Genomic DNA, 17,680 nt, shown 5'->3' on the forward strand with positions numbered 1-17,680 from the left:
AATTGTCATAGGATCCTGAAGCACAAAAGTCGATCTTCAACTCATCCTTATAGTCATCATATGTAGAAGAGTAAATTCAGGGACTAACTTAAGCCATAAAAGATTTATATTTGGTTCAAACAATAACTATAAATTAATGTGGGTTTTATACCAGGGACTAGTACTTAAATGTTAAGTTACTTTAAATATTTATTGTTGATATATATGAAAAAACTATGCATCTTTTAATATGCAGGTTAGCATTCTAAGTTATTCATGTTCAATCTGGGTAGAAATATATAGAAATGTGCCAAACTAATTTCATATGAGATAAATGTTACAAAAGTCTTGCAATAGAAATGGCCTGAATGTAAGATAATATTATTAGTTAAACCAGCTCTGTCCTTTTAGAGCCACTTGTTTTTTTGGATACTCCAAGGATGAGAAAGTGTTTCAAAAACAAATAAATATTTAAATTTTAATATTTCATATGTGACATTATTATTTTTTTGTATGGAGTAGGAGAGGAAATAGAAATTCTAGTATTTAAATGTCAAAATGTACACTTTTGCAGACTGAATTTTCCTAAAATCCCGGAGTTATGGTATATGTTAGAAAATTTAAGATGCAAAATTAAGCTGGGAATCAAGAAAGATGACACATGAAGTCTCTAATCCAATAGACATTGTACAGAAGACACAAAAATTCTGTTGGCTTCTCCACCAGGTCTTATTTTGTAAGTTCACAGTTATTGCCTAATTCAAGTTAAATTTTACTTGTTTAAATCTTTTGACTGGATTAGTTCAACACCACTCTGATACATTCTTCCCCATTCTTTCCTCCATTACTTCCTTCCTCCCTATATCTTTTCTTCTTTCTTTCCTTCTGTCTTTTCTTTCTTATATTTCCTCAGTTTTTCCCTCCTCTTCCTTGTCTTTCTCCTTTCCCTCCCCAACTTTCTTCTTGCAAAATCATAGGTAAAAATCCCAAATCTTAAAACAAAACTGCTTCATTGAAGTATGATTGATATGCAAAGTAATGAGCTTATAAAATGCATACGCGCTTGATGCATTTGGACTATGGTTTTACTACACAAGTGAAAATTTCCTTTTGTATTTTGTTCTTGTTTTTATTTTGTTTTTACTTTTGCATGTGTATATGTTTGTTCTGTGGTAAGAATCCTCACATCAGGAGATTTACTCTTTTAACAACTAGATAAGTGGAAGTGGATAATATCATTTTGCTTACTATAGGTGAAATGTTTTATAATGTATGTCCAGAATTCTTTTTCTTTTTCCTTCCTTTTTTTTTTTTTTTTGTACCAGGGATTGAACTCAGGGGCACTTGACCACTGAGCCATATCATATTCCCAGCCCTTTTTTATTTGGAGACAGGGTCTCACTGATTTGCTTAGTGCCTCACCATTGCTGAAGCTGGATTTGAACTCACAATCCTCCTGCCTCAGCCTCCTGAGCTGCTGGGATTCTAGGCATATGCCACTGCGCCCCACTCACAATTTATTCTTTTTATGTAACTCTCTATTTCCTCTAACCACGAGTTCCTGGCAGCCAGTAATATATCCTCTGCTTCTATGCATTTGCCTACTATTACCACTTCAATTTAAGCAGAATAATAGATAATTTAACATTTCAATACAGTTTTATGTGACTTAGTATAATGTTCTTCGATTCATCCATATTGTCTCCAATACCAAATTTACCTTCTTTTTTTAACATGAGTAGTACTCCACTGCATACATATGCCCTATATTTTTTATCCATTCATTGTTGATGGACACCTGGGTCAACTTCATATACTGGCAATTATAAATGCTTGAATAAACATAGGTTTTTGAAATGTTGATTTCAATTCCTTTAGAATTCAACTGCAGTTTCTAGACATTCAGTAGTCCCAAGTTTTTGAGACTTTACATTGCTTTGTGTAGCTATAGTGTCATTTGAAATCCCACCATGATAATGCAAATGTTCCAATTTGTCCACATCATTACCCACATAGTTACCTTTGCTTTTTGTAACAATAGCTATTCTAACAGATGTGAGGTAATATTTCATAATAGTTTTGGTGTGGATCCTTGATGATGAGTATACTGACCACATTTTCATATACTTGGTGATCATTTTATATCTGTTTGGGAGAACTATCTGTCCAAGTTAAGCTTCCTATTTTTTTTTTTTATTTTACTTTTTTGGTGTTGAGTGATAGAGGTTCTTTACATATTTTGGATACTAACTCTTGTCACATATATGGTTTGCAAATATTTTCTACCATTTTACAGGTTGACTTTTCATTTTGCTGATTATTTTCCTTGCTGTCCATAAATTTTTAAATTTGGTGTAGTCCACTTACTTTTTGCTTGATGTCTGTGTTTTTAATCTTATCTGATAAATAATCAATGTCAAGATTTTTCACCATATATTTTTTTCTAGAAGCTGTGGATTTTAAAGTTTTATTTTAAAATTCTTCAGCCTAATTATTGTGAGTCAGATTTCCAGGATTCTGTGACAGATAAATTCTGAGAATGGGCAACCTTGTCTTGTCTTGTTACTGATCTTAGAAAGAAAAATTTCCATTGTTTTGTTAATTATAAAATTATCTATATGACTTTATTATGTCAAAGTTGACTTCTGCACTAGTTGGTTTAGCAGTTTTACAACAAAAGGGTGTTTAGCTTTAATGCTTTTTCTGCATCTATTGAGATAACCAGGTCTTTGAAAATATTCTTGCCTAAAAACCATCAATGGTGTCTTATTTTCCTGGAACAAATATGGAATTATACCCCACTATATCATCAAGACTTTTATTGGAAGACTCCTTTAATTCCAATAAATTTAGATATATGTATATTTGTGTTGCTCTAGGCTCTCCTACAAGTAGACCTTTATCATGAGGTAAAGCATAAAGCATGATTACATTATTTGGGAGCTCAAATAAATAATGATAGGGAAATGAGAATATATTAGAGGAAAGGCATAAAGAAACTGGTGTGTTTTCTAAGAGGCTGTTAGTGTAGCTAACTGTTATCCAGTAACTTTGTAGATTTCTCCCTAAAACCATTGAATATAGTATGAAATTAGCAGCATGTTATCTGGTCCCTGGGTGAGGAAGCTGAGCTATTTATGTATCATCTCCCAATGCATCATTTGTGGAAAGCTGCTTCTAGCTTTAAATCTTTAGTAGTTCCTCAATGCTAGTGTCACAGAAAAGAGCCTTTGAAGGAAAGAGAGAGAGAGAGAGAGAGAGAGAGAGAGAGAGAGAGAGAGAGAGAGAGAGAGAGAGGAGAGATACTGATGAGCTCATGCTCCATATGCTATGATCTTGTCCTGACCGTTGATCATTTCCTGCATTCTGCACTTTGAATCCTTGCAGGCCTCAATCATTTTTAGAATTCCTTTCCACAAAGTACATTCTTAGAAAATGTATCTATACCAAAAGACAGTATCTTTTGAGAGTGCTACTATTCCATGGCATGCTTCTTCCCATCACCAAGAGACAAAGTGATTTTCAACTCCTTATTCCACCATTATGCAGAAGTTCTCTACACTTAATTTTTTAAATGTTTTTTTAGTTGTCAATAGACCTTTATTTTATTATTTATATGTGGTGCTGAAAATCGATACCAGTGCCTTGCACATGATAGGCATATGCTCTACCACTGAGCTACCACCCCAGCCCCATGCACTAAAATTTAATTTGGACATAATACAACAAAAAAGCTTTAGAACACTCTTAAAGGTAAGAAATAGAAGGTGATCTGAGGATTTTATTACTTAAGGAATAAAACAGCAGTGAGTTCCTTGAGTTTCCTTACAATGTAGAAACCTACGCTACATTGGGAACCACTAAAATAATACATAAAAATAACTTTAAAAAAAGCATGATCCCTTAGTAACTAAAATATCAGGAAAAAGGTAATGTAAAAGCAAAACCACCACAGATATTTTCTGGAAATACCTACTGTACTCCATGCAAACCTCAATGTGAAAAGCATCTTTACCCATGCAATTGTATTAAGCTGTGAGGGAAGTAGATCTTCCATCCAACCCACTCTCTCTCCTACTTTGTGATCACAGGTCTCATGTTCTAATTCCTCTGCCAGGTGTTATCAACAGGCCAAATGTGGATCAGAACCTCTACATACTGCTTAGAATATTGAGGTGGCAGTACAATTCTTCTTCTAGTGAGGTGTGTATATCAGGCGTAGTAGGAGTACTTAGTTAGCATACAGCTCCTCTATCAATCACCACCTGGTGGAAACTAGAAATGTTTGCTTTCTCCCCAAGGTAATATCATCTAGGTGCTTGTATGAGCTGAACATTTACCTGCCCTATCGAGAAGCTGCAGTATTGAAGAAGACACTGCAAGCTGGATCCAGTAAGCATTCCATTCCCCTTATTCTTGGTGTCAAAAGGCTAATTAGACAGCTGTGCATGCACAGATTCAAGAGTCTGAGTTAATTACAAATTGGATAGACTCAAGAAAATCCATTTCAAGGCATCCCAAATTAAATTTCTTGAAAACTGGAGACCAAGGAAAAAGTTTTGGAAGCAGCCAAAGATAAACAATATCTTAACTATAGGGACATAAAATTAGAATGACAGAAGATTTCTAATCTGAAACCATGAAGTCCAGAAGGGAGAGGCAAAATGTTTTAGAGCTCAAAGAAAAGTTCTATCTATTGCATATATTATATTGGACAAAAATATCCCTTCAGGAATTCAGGAGGAATCAAGACATTCTCAGATGAAGAAACAAAAATAAGAGAATTTGCTTCTAGCAGACTAACCTTAAAGAATGGATAAAGAAAGTTTCTAAAAAATCCACCCTTTTATTCAATTTAGAAAATTCTGTGTACCCCTAATGTATCCTGGTAAGTGTCATATGTCATTATGCTTTATCATGAAACTCTCTGAATGTGTGTAATATCTTAAGCACAGATACTCTGACTAAAAATATTGTGTTCCAAATGAGCTAAGCAATACCTTTACAAGTAGGACCTCAGTGGTCTTTGATAAAGCTCTCTTAAACAGTATGTCCTTATGTGCTAATTCTTCTGTAGCTGTTTTTGACCAGTATGAAATGAATAGTCCCAAAATTAATATTAAAGCAATAATTTACTTATTTCATGACTGCATAGTTGGCATTTTGGATTGTAACTACCTAAATGATGTTTTCTATCTCCAGTGGGCTTCTTCATATCTCTGCGCTCAGCTTCAGGTTGGTTTTAATGCTCTTCTTTTTTCCTTTGCATGCCTGGGATTTTGACTGGGGAAAATGGGCTGAGTTATCTTTAGCTCTATGATTTCTTATCCTCTGTCAGACTACTCTGAACCTATTCATGCAATTGTTTCAGGATAACTATTCAGTTGCTGTGGCAACTACTCAGTGTCTAGGTGAATTACTACCATCTTTGAGATAGTAGATATTGTATTAGCATTACTCCCGAGGGAGGGCATGATAAAGAAATAGTCTAACATTATTCAGAATCATATTTTTGTTCTTTAAGTCATTATTCTGTGTTATTTTGTAATTGAAGTGTATCCTTACCTACCCTGACTCATATTTACATGTAATTGGTTCCAAATACATGTTTATTGGATGAATATTATTTTTCTATTAACTTATTTATAAATTCAGTCCAGGAAATCTGAGCTATTCAAAATATATAGACATTTCATGAAACACATGTCCCTAAGGACCAAAAACAAATAAACAAACAAAAATGTTATGAGCCAACAAGAATAGTCATTAGCAACAAACATCAAAATCACTTAACATCAAATTAAATCAAGGTGGATATTAAGGAACTTCCTAGGAGTCACCCCCAAAAGAAGTCATATTGTTCTACCTAATTTTGCAAAGACAGGTTTGAGGTCTAGAAGAATGACATAACACATGAATGAAGAACATATAGAAGAACACATGAAGGGAAGATAAAATAGCATCTCAGTAAGAATACAAAATCATAATCCCTGTAGTCTACTATCAAGGGGGCATATGCCATTTGCTCAGGAACATGTGCACTGGTTAAAGAGGGGCATTTTGAGGAGTACAGAATTCAGGGTCAAAGATGACACTGACATCAAGACCAGCATTAAGTATGGTGCCAAGATTAATCTAGGATTTTATATATTTCTAGGAAATACCTCTCAGTATTCCCACTACTGCTCTTATCCTCAAACAATCCACTCTGATAAGTTATTTTATAAATATGAATTACATAATATGATTCTTCTGTTTAGCATTTTTCTCTCAATACTTTAAATATATTACCTCACTACCTTCTGAAGTTCATAATTGGTACTGTGAAATCAGCAATCATTTATAATATTTCCTCAAACTTCCCCTGTGTAATTTGTCATTTTTATCTTCATTGGTTTCAGGATTTTCTATTGTCTTGAATATTCAGCAGTTTCATCATGAGTCTTTTAAATATGTTTCTTATTTATTCTGCTCAAGATTAACTTTTTTAAATGCATAACTTTATACATATTTAAAAAGTTGGTTGAATTTTGAGGATACTCATATAAGTATTTTTCAGCCATTAGTCACTCTTTTTCATTATAAAACATTATGGATTTCTTGATAATGTCCTAAATTTTTTAACAGTTTTATTCAGTTTCTTCATTTTTCTTCTGTTTTCTGTCTCTCAAAGTACAGGGTTTTTTAAAATGTGTTTATTAGTGAATTATAGTTTTACATTGTAGTGGGGTTCATTTTGACCTATTCGCAGGTACATATGATGAGATTATATTTTTATTTTTATATTTTTATAAATATAATTTAAAATTATATTTATAAAAATATAATTGTTCATTCAAAGAATGAATGTTTAATTACATAATTACATTAATTATTTCTGTTACATTTAGAAAAAAATTAAATCTCAATTATTGTATTTTTTCAGTTTTAAAATTGCTACTTTTGCCCTTTCCAATAAATCTTATTTCTTTACTGAGATTTCATGTATGTCTGTTCATTATTAGCATATTTTCCTTCCTTTCATTTGGGTGTAATTATAATAGATATTTAATATTCTTTCCCACTCAGCTCAGCATTTGGGCTAAATCAGGATTGCTCTATATTTATTTTCTCTTAAGAATGGGTCATGTTGTTTTGGTACTTCATTTGTTGAATAATTTTGCATTGATCCTAAACATTTTATATATTTAACTCAAGTCCCTAGAATCTGTTTTATTCATCTAAGTAGTTTTAAATTTTCTGTTTGTTGTTTATTTTCAGGCATAAGTTGTTGGACTCACACTGCAATCTGTTTCTAGAGTCAAATTTCAGCTCATCTCTTTTATCCTTCCCTGGGATGCTTTGCCTTTGCATTGTGAATGTGTAGTTTGGGGTAACCAGACATTAGTCCATTAGTCATGGTTTATACACACTTTTTTTTTTCATACCAGGGATTGAACCCAAGGGTGCTTAACCACTGAGCAACATCACCAGTCAGTTTTCTTTCTTGTTTTTTTTTTTTTTTTTTTCACTGTTTGTGATGCAAGTAACATTCTGGATTTAAGAGTAACTTAAATTTATAATATTTACTCCAACTAGTCTTTAACACTGATAGCATTCCTCTTGCTTGCTTTCTTTATTTCTTAATGGGTAAATTAGGATAGGACTTAAATTTATGAAATAGATAACTTGAGGAAAGAAATGTGTTCAGTTTTCTCATTAGGAATACACTGAGTAACTCCATTCAAATATATGCAAGTAGTATTTCAGAGAAATAGTTATTTATACACATTTACACATACCCAAATCATTTAGTCAATGAAAGTACACTGTTTTGTTCATTCAAAAAAATAAATTTTTAATTACATAATAATGAATTAATGTTTATTCACATAATCATCATACCTCCTCTGCCCTGTATGTACAGTGAGCCATGATACTCTGCATCCATTTGTTCTGTGACAAGTGGTGTTTTCGTACAGGGTGTTTACTGCTTAGCACTCTGAAATCCAGCTCTGGGTGAGAAAGCTCAACTGCTTTTTTTCAGTGCATTTTTCAAAAAGGGTCTCACTACATTGCTCAGGGCCTGAATAAATTGCTGAGGCTGGCTTTGAACTTGAGAACTTACTGTCTCAGCCTTCTGAGCCTCCGGGATTATAGGCATGGGCCACTGCACCCAGTTTACTTCTTAAATACATTGTTTTACTGTTCCATTTGCTCATTCCCAACCAAAGTGGTCTTCTTCAAACCTTAGTAGATAATTGCAATTTAAGGATATTTTACTTGTTACATTTTCTACATCAGCTCTCTGATTCGATCTTTCTATCTAAGTAGCTCTTGTTTTTCATTATGCTATTATTTCATATATCTCTCTTACATCCCTTATATAACTATCCATCCTCCAGAAATGAATTTTCCATGGGCTATTTGGTTGCTATCATGTTTTTTTCATTTTTCTATTTTTATTTATTACTATGTGAAATCATTTTATAAATTTATTTATATTTAAAAATATCACTTTTCTTCCTCTATAATTTAAAATCTTAGACCACATTCAATCCACTTACGATTTTTACTGTACGCTCACAGTAGAGAACAATAACTTTGACACATTGGGGATAATTTTTTTTAAAAGAGAGAGTGAGAGAGGAGAGAGAGAGAGAGAATTTTAAATATTTATTTTTTAGTTCTCGGCGGACAGAACATCTTTGTTTGTATGTGGTGCAGAGGATCGAACCCGGGCCGCACGCATGCCAGACGAGCGCGCTACCGCTTGAGCCACATCCCCAGCCCCATTGGGGATAATTAATAGACAAATTACAAATTAACTTTGAGGAAAACTTGATAAGGGAAAGCGTTTTTGAATGAACAAAAGAGTGTACTTTCATTGACTATAGGATTGGGTATGTGTAAATGTGTACAAATAACTATTTCTCTGAAACACTACTTGCATATGTTTGAGTGGAAATATCCAATGTATTTCTAATGGGAAAACTGAACATATTTCTTTCCTCAAGTTATTTGTTTCATAAGTTTAAGTCCTATTTTAATTTATCCCATTAAGAAATAAAGAAGGAAAGCAAGAGGAATGCTATCAGTGTTAAAGACTAGTTGGAGTAAACATTATAAAATTGGAGCAAATGTTACTCTTAAATACAGAATGGTGCTTGGATCACACACAGCGAACTCACTCCAAAGGTATTAGGAGAACAACTGGGATAATATATTCTGAACAATGGTGTTTAATGTTTAATTACCATCATACCTCCTTTCCCTGTACAGTGAGCCATGATATTCTGCATTCATTTTTTTCTGTGACAAGTGATCTTTTGGTACAGGGTGTTTACTTCTTAGCACTCTGAAATCCAGCTTTGGGTGACGAAGCTCATCTGATTTCTTTCCTGTCCTTCCATCATATTTACTAGTTTACATATAAATGGTTTGCGCCAGACAAGTTCTTATTTGAATCTGAATTGTGCTGACACCAGAAATATTTGCAAATATTTCTTGACATGTCATCAAGCATCTTGTCAATTTGTACCTTCCAAATTTATATACATACAGACATTCCAAATGCTGTCCTCGGTGCAAGTAAAATGCTAAATTTACTTTGCAAAAGGGATTTGTCAACAAGATCTATGTGAGGGCTAAATACTGTTCACAACCTGGAGTGATTTTCGTCTTTTAATATTTTTCATTGCTTTCTGTACTAATCTCACATAAATATTACTTTAAAGGAATCGTAATTACATAAAATAAGATATTTATCATTTATGAAGACATGAGGAAATCTTCCTTATTTAAAAATCATATTTTATCTCAAAAGTTGAAGTAGAAAAATCATCAAATCAGATATTAAAGTGTACATAATTTCCTACCCATTCTTTTGAAAATAGTATTTAAGATAACTAATATTTCTTATGTCTGTTTTACTATTAAGAAAATTTTTTCTACGTTTCAAATATATTCTATGTGAATCTCTAATAACTGAATTTTATCTTTAGTTATGCAATAGTATAGCTATAATGCACATATATTTAATGTCTCCAGGTAATAGTGAACTATACTTTTAAATTTGTTTGTTTGGAGAGATTCTCCTCTAAGAAAATAAAATAATTATAATCCCCATTTTACAGAAGTTATATATATAGATAGATAGATATAAAAGAAAATAGAAAGAAGATAAAATATTTAAATGAAAAGCACATTTAAATTGGATTCTTCAAAATAACAGATTTTGTTTATGATTTATTGTTCATCTGTACAAATAATAATTTTTCTGAAATGGTACTTGCATATGTTTGAGGGGAACTACTCATTTGCTCCACGTTTCAATTCACTGATTCATTTGGAGGTATACTGATTTTTCGAAAAAGGCTTATAAAATTAATGGAGAAAATATACTAAAACATTTATATATTTTCCAACATTAAGATTCTCCATAGTGACCAGATACCATATCCAGTTACCCAGGAATCACGCATAGATGATTTTCATTGTTAAATTACTGTTGCTCGATAATTTTGTATCTCCCAACATGTTAAGTTATGAATTGAATTATTTTTCTCTCAGATTTATAGATTGAAGACTTCATTTTTAGTGCCTCACAACATGACCAAATGGAAAATGAGGTTGATATAGATGGAAGTTTGTAAGATGAACTTATACTGGAGTAGGATGAGTCCCTAATAAATTGGAGTACTGTCCTTACAAAAAAAGGAGTATAAGAAAACATGTTTGCACAAAGAGAAAACACCATGTTAATTGGACTTTTGCAGCTTCAAGCCAAGTAGCTATCAGAATCTAGAAGTGGCTTGGAACCTTTACCTAACACCTTCAGAAGAAGCATGTCTACCAACAACTTGGGTCAACTTGAGTAACCTAGAGCTGTATTTCCCAGAAATTACTTTCCTTCATGTATGTTGTCTGAGAATTTTTCTTGGGATATAGAAGGTGGAAGTGAAATAACAGAACACTTTTTTCTTAGGATATAGAAGGTGGAAGTTAAATAACAGAACACTTCTGTGGTTGCACTAATTATCAACCATGAAATCCATGGACTCCATGGACAGAGATGCCAGTGAATTTTTGCACATCCTCGTTGTTGTTGTTTTTTTTTGTTTGTTTGTTTGTTTTGTTTGTTTGTTTTTACTGCAGGGTCCACCACCAGATGCAGTAGCTGCAGCTTCTGCAGACTTCTCTCCAAATCTTCCTTCCTGGTCTCCTTGTGGAAAGTAGATGAGCTTGGTTTGCCACATTTCTTTTTAAGTTCTGACATTTTCACCTATATCATCACTTCAAGAAAACTGGTTGCTGACTTTTCCCCTCAATTTGGGACCCTTACTTTCCCACACCTTCACCCACAATTATGTAGGTGTACATAATTGTATAATGTTCACTACAACTCTGCTTCTGTGATGGATAACTTCTGAGGCATGATTTATCTACTCAGTAAAATAAAGATTTCAGTTAAACTGGTATTTTCACCCAATGATATTTCAGGTTGAAGGAATTTTCAAGGAGCAACTCAGTGACTCTCACTCTGAAGTGGGTAAAAATAATGAAAAAAAAATCATGCTTACATGCTGTAGAACAGAGTAGCTATTATTTTTATCTATTTTGTATGCTGAGTTTCTCTTATGATTTCCAGAGAACCAAGTGATCTCTGCAACAGACTGCCCTATTGGAAACCACAGTACAAGATATCTATTGTTCTTCCATTTAACGCAAAATCTTGTGCAATATGCATCCACTAAATTCCAAATAGTGTCTTCAAAACTCCTCCAACTACCATGATAGTCTCCAGAGTTTTGTTTTCTTTATTGTTTTACATAAATACCCTTTCTGGGAAAGTCTATCTATTGACATTTTGGTTTTCTTGCATACCTCATCAATAGTGACATTTCATTCTACTGCCTTGATGATCTCTCCTAAGATTTATATATATATATATATATATATATATATATATATATATATATAAATATATATGATTACATATAATATATATTACATATATTAAACAACCTACCGATGATCATCGTACTTATCAAAAAACTTAAACACAGATGACAGTTTTATAACTATTATCATATTACCTTCAGACATTCACAGAATTCCTGCACACACTATTCTATTATTGAAATCACTGTTGCTCCATTACTTAGGAAATACATAGAGTATCTTCCTTGTCTTTTCCCTCATTCTTCCCTTCCTTTTGTTCAAGTGATCCACTTGATCATAAAGCCCTTTAAATTGCATTTTCGAGCTCTCTTAGCCCACTCATCTTTATCCTTAATGCTTTATCCTTAATGCTATGTCTTTATTAAGGATTTTATAATTTTTATTATAAAGTTTGAGATATAATTCACATAACATAAATGTCATCTATTTATAGTGCATGGTTTGATGTTTAAATATATCCATAGATCTATTAATCACCAGAGTAAATTTTGGATATTTATTCCCTCATAAACACCATATATATACCCTTTATATATCACTCACCTATTATACCATCTTCTCCAGTCCTAAGCAAAAATAACTTTCATTTTTCATTATACATACTTTACTATGAATTTCTGTATTAGTGGAATTATGCAATATGTTGAGTTTTCTGACAGGTTTCTTTCAATTAGCATATTTCCAAGATTCTTGTAAATTGTAATATGTACAAGCACTTCATTCTCTTTGACAACAAGATAATATTCTAATCCATGGTGATCCCATTGTCCACTCATTTTTTGATGAATATTTGGGTAATTCCATAATTTGGATATTAATGCTTAAATATACACATAAATATACACAGCTTTTGTGTAGGCAAAGTTATTCATTTCTCCTGAGTACATATGTAAGCTTGCAACTGGGTTTCACAACAAGTTTACACCTAATTTTTCAACATACTGTCATATTCTTTTGTTAAGTGGATGCACTATGTTAATCTCTCACTCATCATTTCTAACTTGAATTATGCTGATAGATCTCCAGCCTTCATTCTCATCACCATTCCCTCATCCTACATTTCTAGTCCATCATTAACCATTGTGTTGAGTTTAACCCCAAAACTGCTTTACTATTACTGCATAAAACCTACAGAATTCCTATTATGGTCAAGTTAAATGTAAACTAAATTTCAAAGCCTTAGAATAATTTTTTACATGAATACCTTTTTACATTTTGTATCTTTTTTTAAATGTAAACTTATTTTTGGTTATATTAAATAATTTGTGGAAAGGTGCCATGCTTGTTATATACCTGCATTCTTTCACACTTGATGTTTGTTCAATCCTGTTTTCCCACTTTCTATAGTATTTTTAACTAATTACTAATACCTCCAAATTTATCTGTTTATTAATTATATGTACTATAATATGATCTAGGTCAGCATCCCTGAACAAAGGACTTTTGCTTAATTCTAATTTTTGCTGTCTGTGAAATATGTTTAAACTATACTGAAAATTCATTGACTCATAGACTCTGTATTTTACCTCAGACAGATGGAAAGAATGTTATAATTATGTGTTGAGTAAATAAATTAATGAAAAAGATATTATTTAGTTGTATCAACATAAGAATTTGTTAATCATTCTAATTGATAAAACTACAATTTTTGCAGATGTCTATACTAAAATAAATATGATGCATAAGGAAAATAAGAACAGAGATATTTTAATAATTATACCATTTGGACAAAATAATTATTAAGGTTTGTACACTGTTATATTGATCTCATTTCAAAGTATTATTTACTAAATGTAGGGGAATTGGGAGCAACATGAATTCAGCTCAATAAAGAGTGGCACCAACATTTGATATACTAATGGTTTCGAAGTTTAGAATTTGTGTGTGGCTATTTTCAGGAAGAGCTGCCAACACTGTGTGAATGTTGGATGAACTCCCAGAAGGCAGTAAAGGAGTTCCATGAAACAAAAATAAATAAATAAGCATTTGACACCTGTGTGTTCCAAAATAGCCAGCTCTGAAAAGTTCCTGAATTATTCATCACTGAAGAAAGACAATTGTCTTTTATCAAGACAAACATAACTGGATACATGGTACCACAGTGTGAAGTCTTTCTCCATATTGTTAATATAGGTAAGCTGACTTGTCAATAACAACCACAACAAAGATTGCAGGCTGCCAGTCCCTCAAAATGAGGCCAACACTTTAAGTGAGACTTAAAGGATTTTAAAGGGAAGGAGGTGGAGAAAATGGGAAGGGATACAAATCATAGTGCATTTTAATTATTTGTCTTGGTTTCAAACTCTGTATTGACTAATAAATATAAACATTTACAAAAATGCTTAGTTTTTGATGGTCCAACTCAGGGACTTGTGCATGTGAGGCAAGCATTCTACCAACTGAGCTCTATCCCCAGCTCATCAGTCCTTGATGGTCAATTTTAAAGTTCACATTATTTCACTGTTTCCATTTTAAGTGCATTGAAAATCTCCCACGAATGGAATTTGGTCTAACATACAAATGAATGTATCTATGGTCAAAATCACATAGCTATAATACCAGCTTTGAAAATATGAAAATATGGTTTTATGTACTTCGTTCTCACACTATCTATACTATATGGTTTCCAAATACAAAACAACTGCAATCTCTTATACTACATATTACATTCTAGAAATTCTTTTTTTTCATAATTTTGAAGTTGTCTTTGTCATATGGTTTGTGATAAATAACATTTTTTATGTTAAGAAATATATCAGTTAATAATTAAATCTTAATGCTGGTCTTTTATTTTAACCCAATAACAACAAATTTTTAATTGCATGTAGTTGACTTATCTATTCATTTGAGAATTTGTAAATGATAATATATATTATTTTAAAATTTTGGCTAGGGTGTATCTTAATTCTAACCAATTTTCCATTTTGTTTATCTATTGAAGTGTGAAAGAAACAGAGGATTGTGGAATGTGATAAACATTATCCAAAGTGGATGTATGAAGACACGAATTGGCTGTCAAAATACTTTATATACAAACAGAGATATGAAAAATTATGGTATATATGTGTAATAACAATTATAATGCATTCCACTGTCATTGTTTTTAATCAATGAAAAAAAATAAAAATAATAAAAAAGAAACAGAGGGTTACTTGTCCAATATTTTAGGGTTTTTTTCATGGAAAAAAGTAATATTTTTTAGCAGATAATTTTAGGGTTTAAAAAGCAAACCTGGAAAGTAATATAATTTCTAATTTTCTGTTTCTTTTGACCATGTTAGCTCTCATGGTTAATACAATAAGGGAATCTGTAAACTCTTGGTTTTTATTTTTTCTACTCTTTTTGTAGAAAGCTTCACTATTTTGCCATTTAATGTATGTTGTGGAAAAAAATGGTAAGCTTGAAAAAACATTTTCAATTAAATCCCTGAATTAATGACTAAGACATACATTGTAGAAACTCAATACTGTACTCAAATGTACTCAAACCTTGACAATGAGACCAAGCTTCAACAATGCAGCAAGGATTTGAACAACATTCAGAAGCTATAAAAAGCCTTTGTATACAATGTCTTTTTATAATGTGCCTAATTTATGCTTTCACTAAAGTGTGTTATTAAAATAGTAATGTTGGCACACTAAGGTTGATGGACCTTGCTCTATTTTGGTAATAATATTATCATGTTAAAAACATACTAAAAAGCTTTCATGATTGTCTTTAAAATAAATTCAGCTTTACTCTAATTTTCTAAGAATAACTTCATAAGTGATATCTACATTCTCACCCTTGCAAAGCAACAAATTGAGCATCTTAGAATAGCAGTTATCTTTTGAGGACAAAATATTTGCCAGCCTCAGCTTCATGGGTTGATTTCAAAATGATGAAATGATAGCATCTAACTAAAATCCCCATGCCAATATTGACTGAATCAAAGCAATCCCAATATTTCATCCTCTTGCTAACCTCAGTTTGTTGTAGTTTAAAGGGAAATCATTATTTTTCCTGAGACTTGGAACCTGTGTGGACCGTTGAGAAAAATGAGCACCTGTTACTTTCCATGAGATCTGCCAAATTGTCCATTCTTAGCTTCTGCTTTGAAGTTCATTTTAGTAAAAATTATGATTTCCTTGAGTCCAAAATCCAAGCTACATGTTTAAAATAATTTCTAATTCATATCACAGGTTTGAAAGGTAAAAGTTATTAATATCATTTAATAAATAATTAAGGTAAGATTCAGAAAGAAGTGCTGGAAGTAGGACAATAGAATCCTATATAAACCAACAAGTTATAATTAAGTAAGTATGTGTATTACAAATTATTATTAATAATTAGCAGAATTAACATACTAAACAAAAAGGGTTTACCATATGTCTGATAGTATCCTAAAAACACTCTGCCCATCTCAAATATTGCCCCTTTTCAGAAAATAAAATGGAAGAACAAAGTGTACAAATATCCTTAGAGAGCTATTTTTGACAAATAGGCTAAAACCTAGATATTCTGTATGCCAAATATGTGCTTTTAGAATACTAACAGTTCCCAGGACTTAACTGAATTGAATTTTAATTGCATCTTAGGACCAAAGCCTTACCCAAACCCTGGCCTGTGGCTAAAAGACAAAGAACTTGCCAACCACCACATGTTTGGACCCTGTGTGATTCTATCACAATTTGCTTGTCAGAGAGCAGCTCTAAGAATAAATACTGTCTAACTCATGGGTATCCTTGTCATATTGGTTAGATTCACCTATTCAAGGAACTTATGAGACCACTTTTCCAAGCCTATCAAAAATTCCTGGAATCTTTATCCTCTTGAACATCTATGATTATTTGATGTATCTCACATTTTATGCTCTTCTGGGTGAGTAAGGGAAATGACTTTTGTTCACTCATCAAGAGGAGCATAAAATATGAGCTAGTGAACTAAATGGGTTTTCTTTATGAATAAATGAGAGAAGAAAACATCTGCATCTTCTGCTAGAAATGTGCCTGCCTAATATTTGAAGTTTTATAATGTTCAATTGGTATCTGATTGGCATAACTTTCTCTTAATTTTCATCTGTAGTGGTACATATTTAGACAAAAATTTAAATTCAGGAAAAACTGACATTCAAAATTCTTTACTATGACAGAAACATCTAATGCAGGTCACACTGATCACTTTCCACAATGATGACATGTCACTTCCATGATTAGGTTATAGAGACTAGCTTCCAGTTGTTAATGGTGGCACCTGCTTAAAATCCCAGAGACTCAGGATGCTAAGTCAGGAGGACAATTTTGAGGACAGCTTTGGCAACCTAGACTCTGTCGCAAAATTAAAAAAAGGATCCTAAGGTATGGCTGAGTGGTAAAGCACCCCTATTTATATCCTTGGTGCCACAGAAGAAAAATAAAACAACTTTTACTTCCCTCTTGTTAGCATTCTCTTGTTTACTGACATCCTCCTTTCTTGCTCTGGTGAATACTGCAGCCATACTCTGTTGAAAGATGGTTTAGGTAGAGGTCTATGTTTCTAAGGACTGAAGAATGAATGTGGACAACACTCATGGAGAACTAAGTCCTTAGTCTAACAATCAATAAAGAATCAAATTTGTCCAAAAATCATATAAATAGTTAGGAGCACATTCTCCTTAATTGAGGCTTGACCTAGCTGCAAACTTGTAACATGACTCAGAGCACTAGATCCCATCTCCACCTGGACGATTGACAAAGACTATAAGATTCAAGAAAATTATTTATTGTTTTAAGCCAGTAAG

Source organism: Spermophilus citellus (assembly GCF_964194105.1).
Source record: "Spermophilus citellus genome assembly, chromosome: 2".
Lineage (NCBI taxonomy): Eukaryota > Metazoa > Chordata > Mammalia > Rodentia > Sciuridae > Spermophilus > Spermophilus citellus.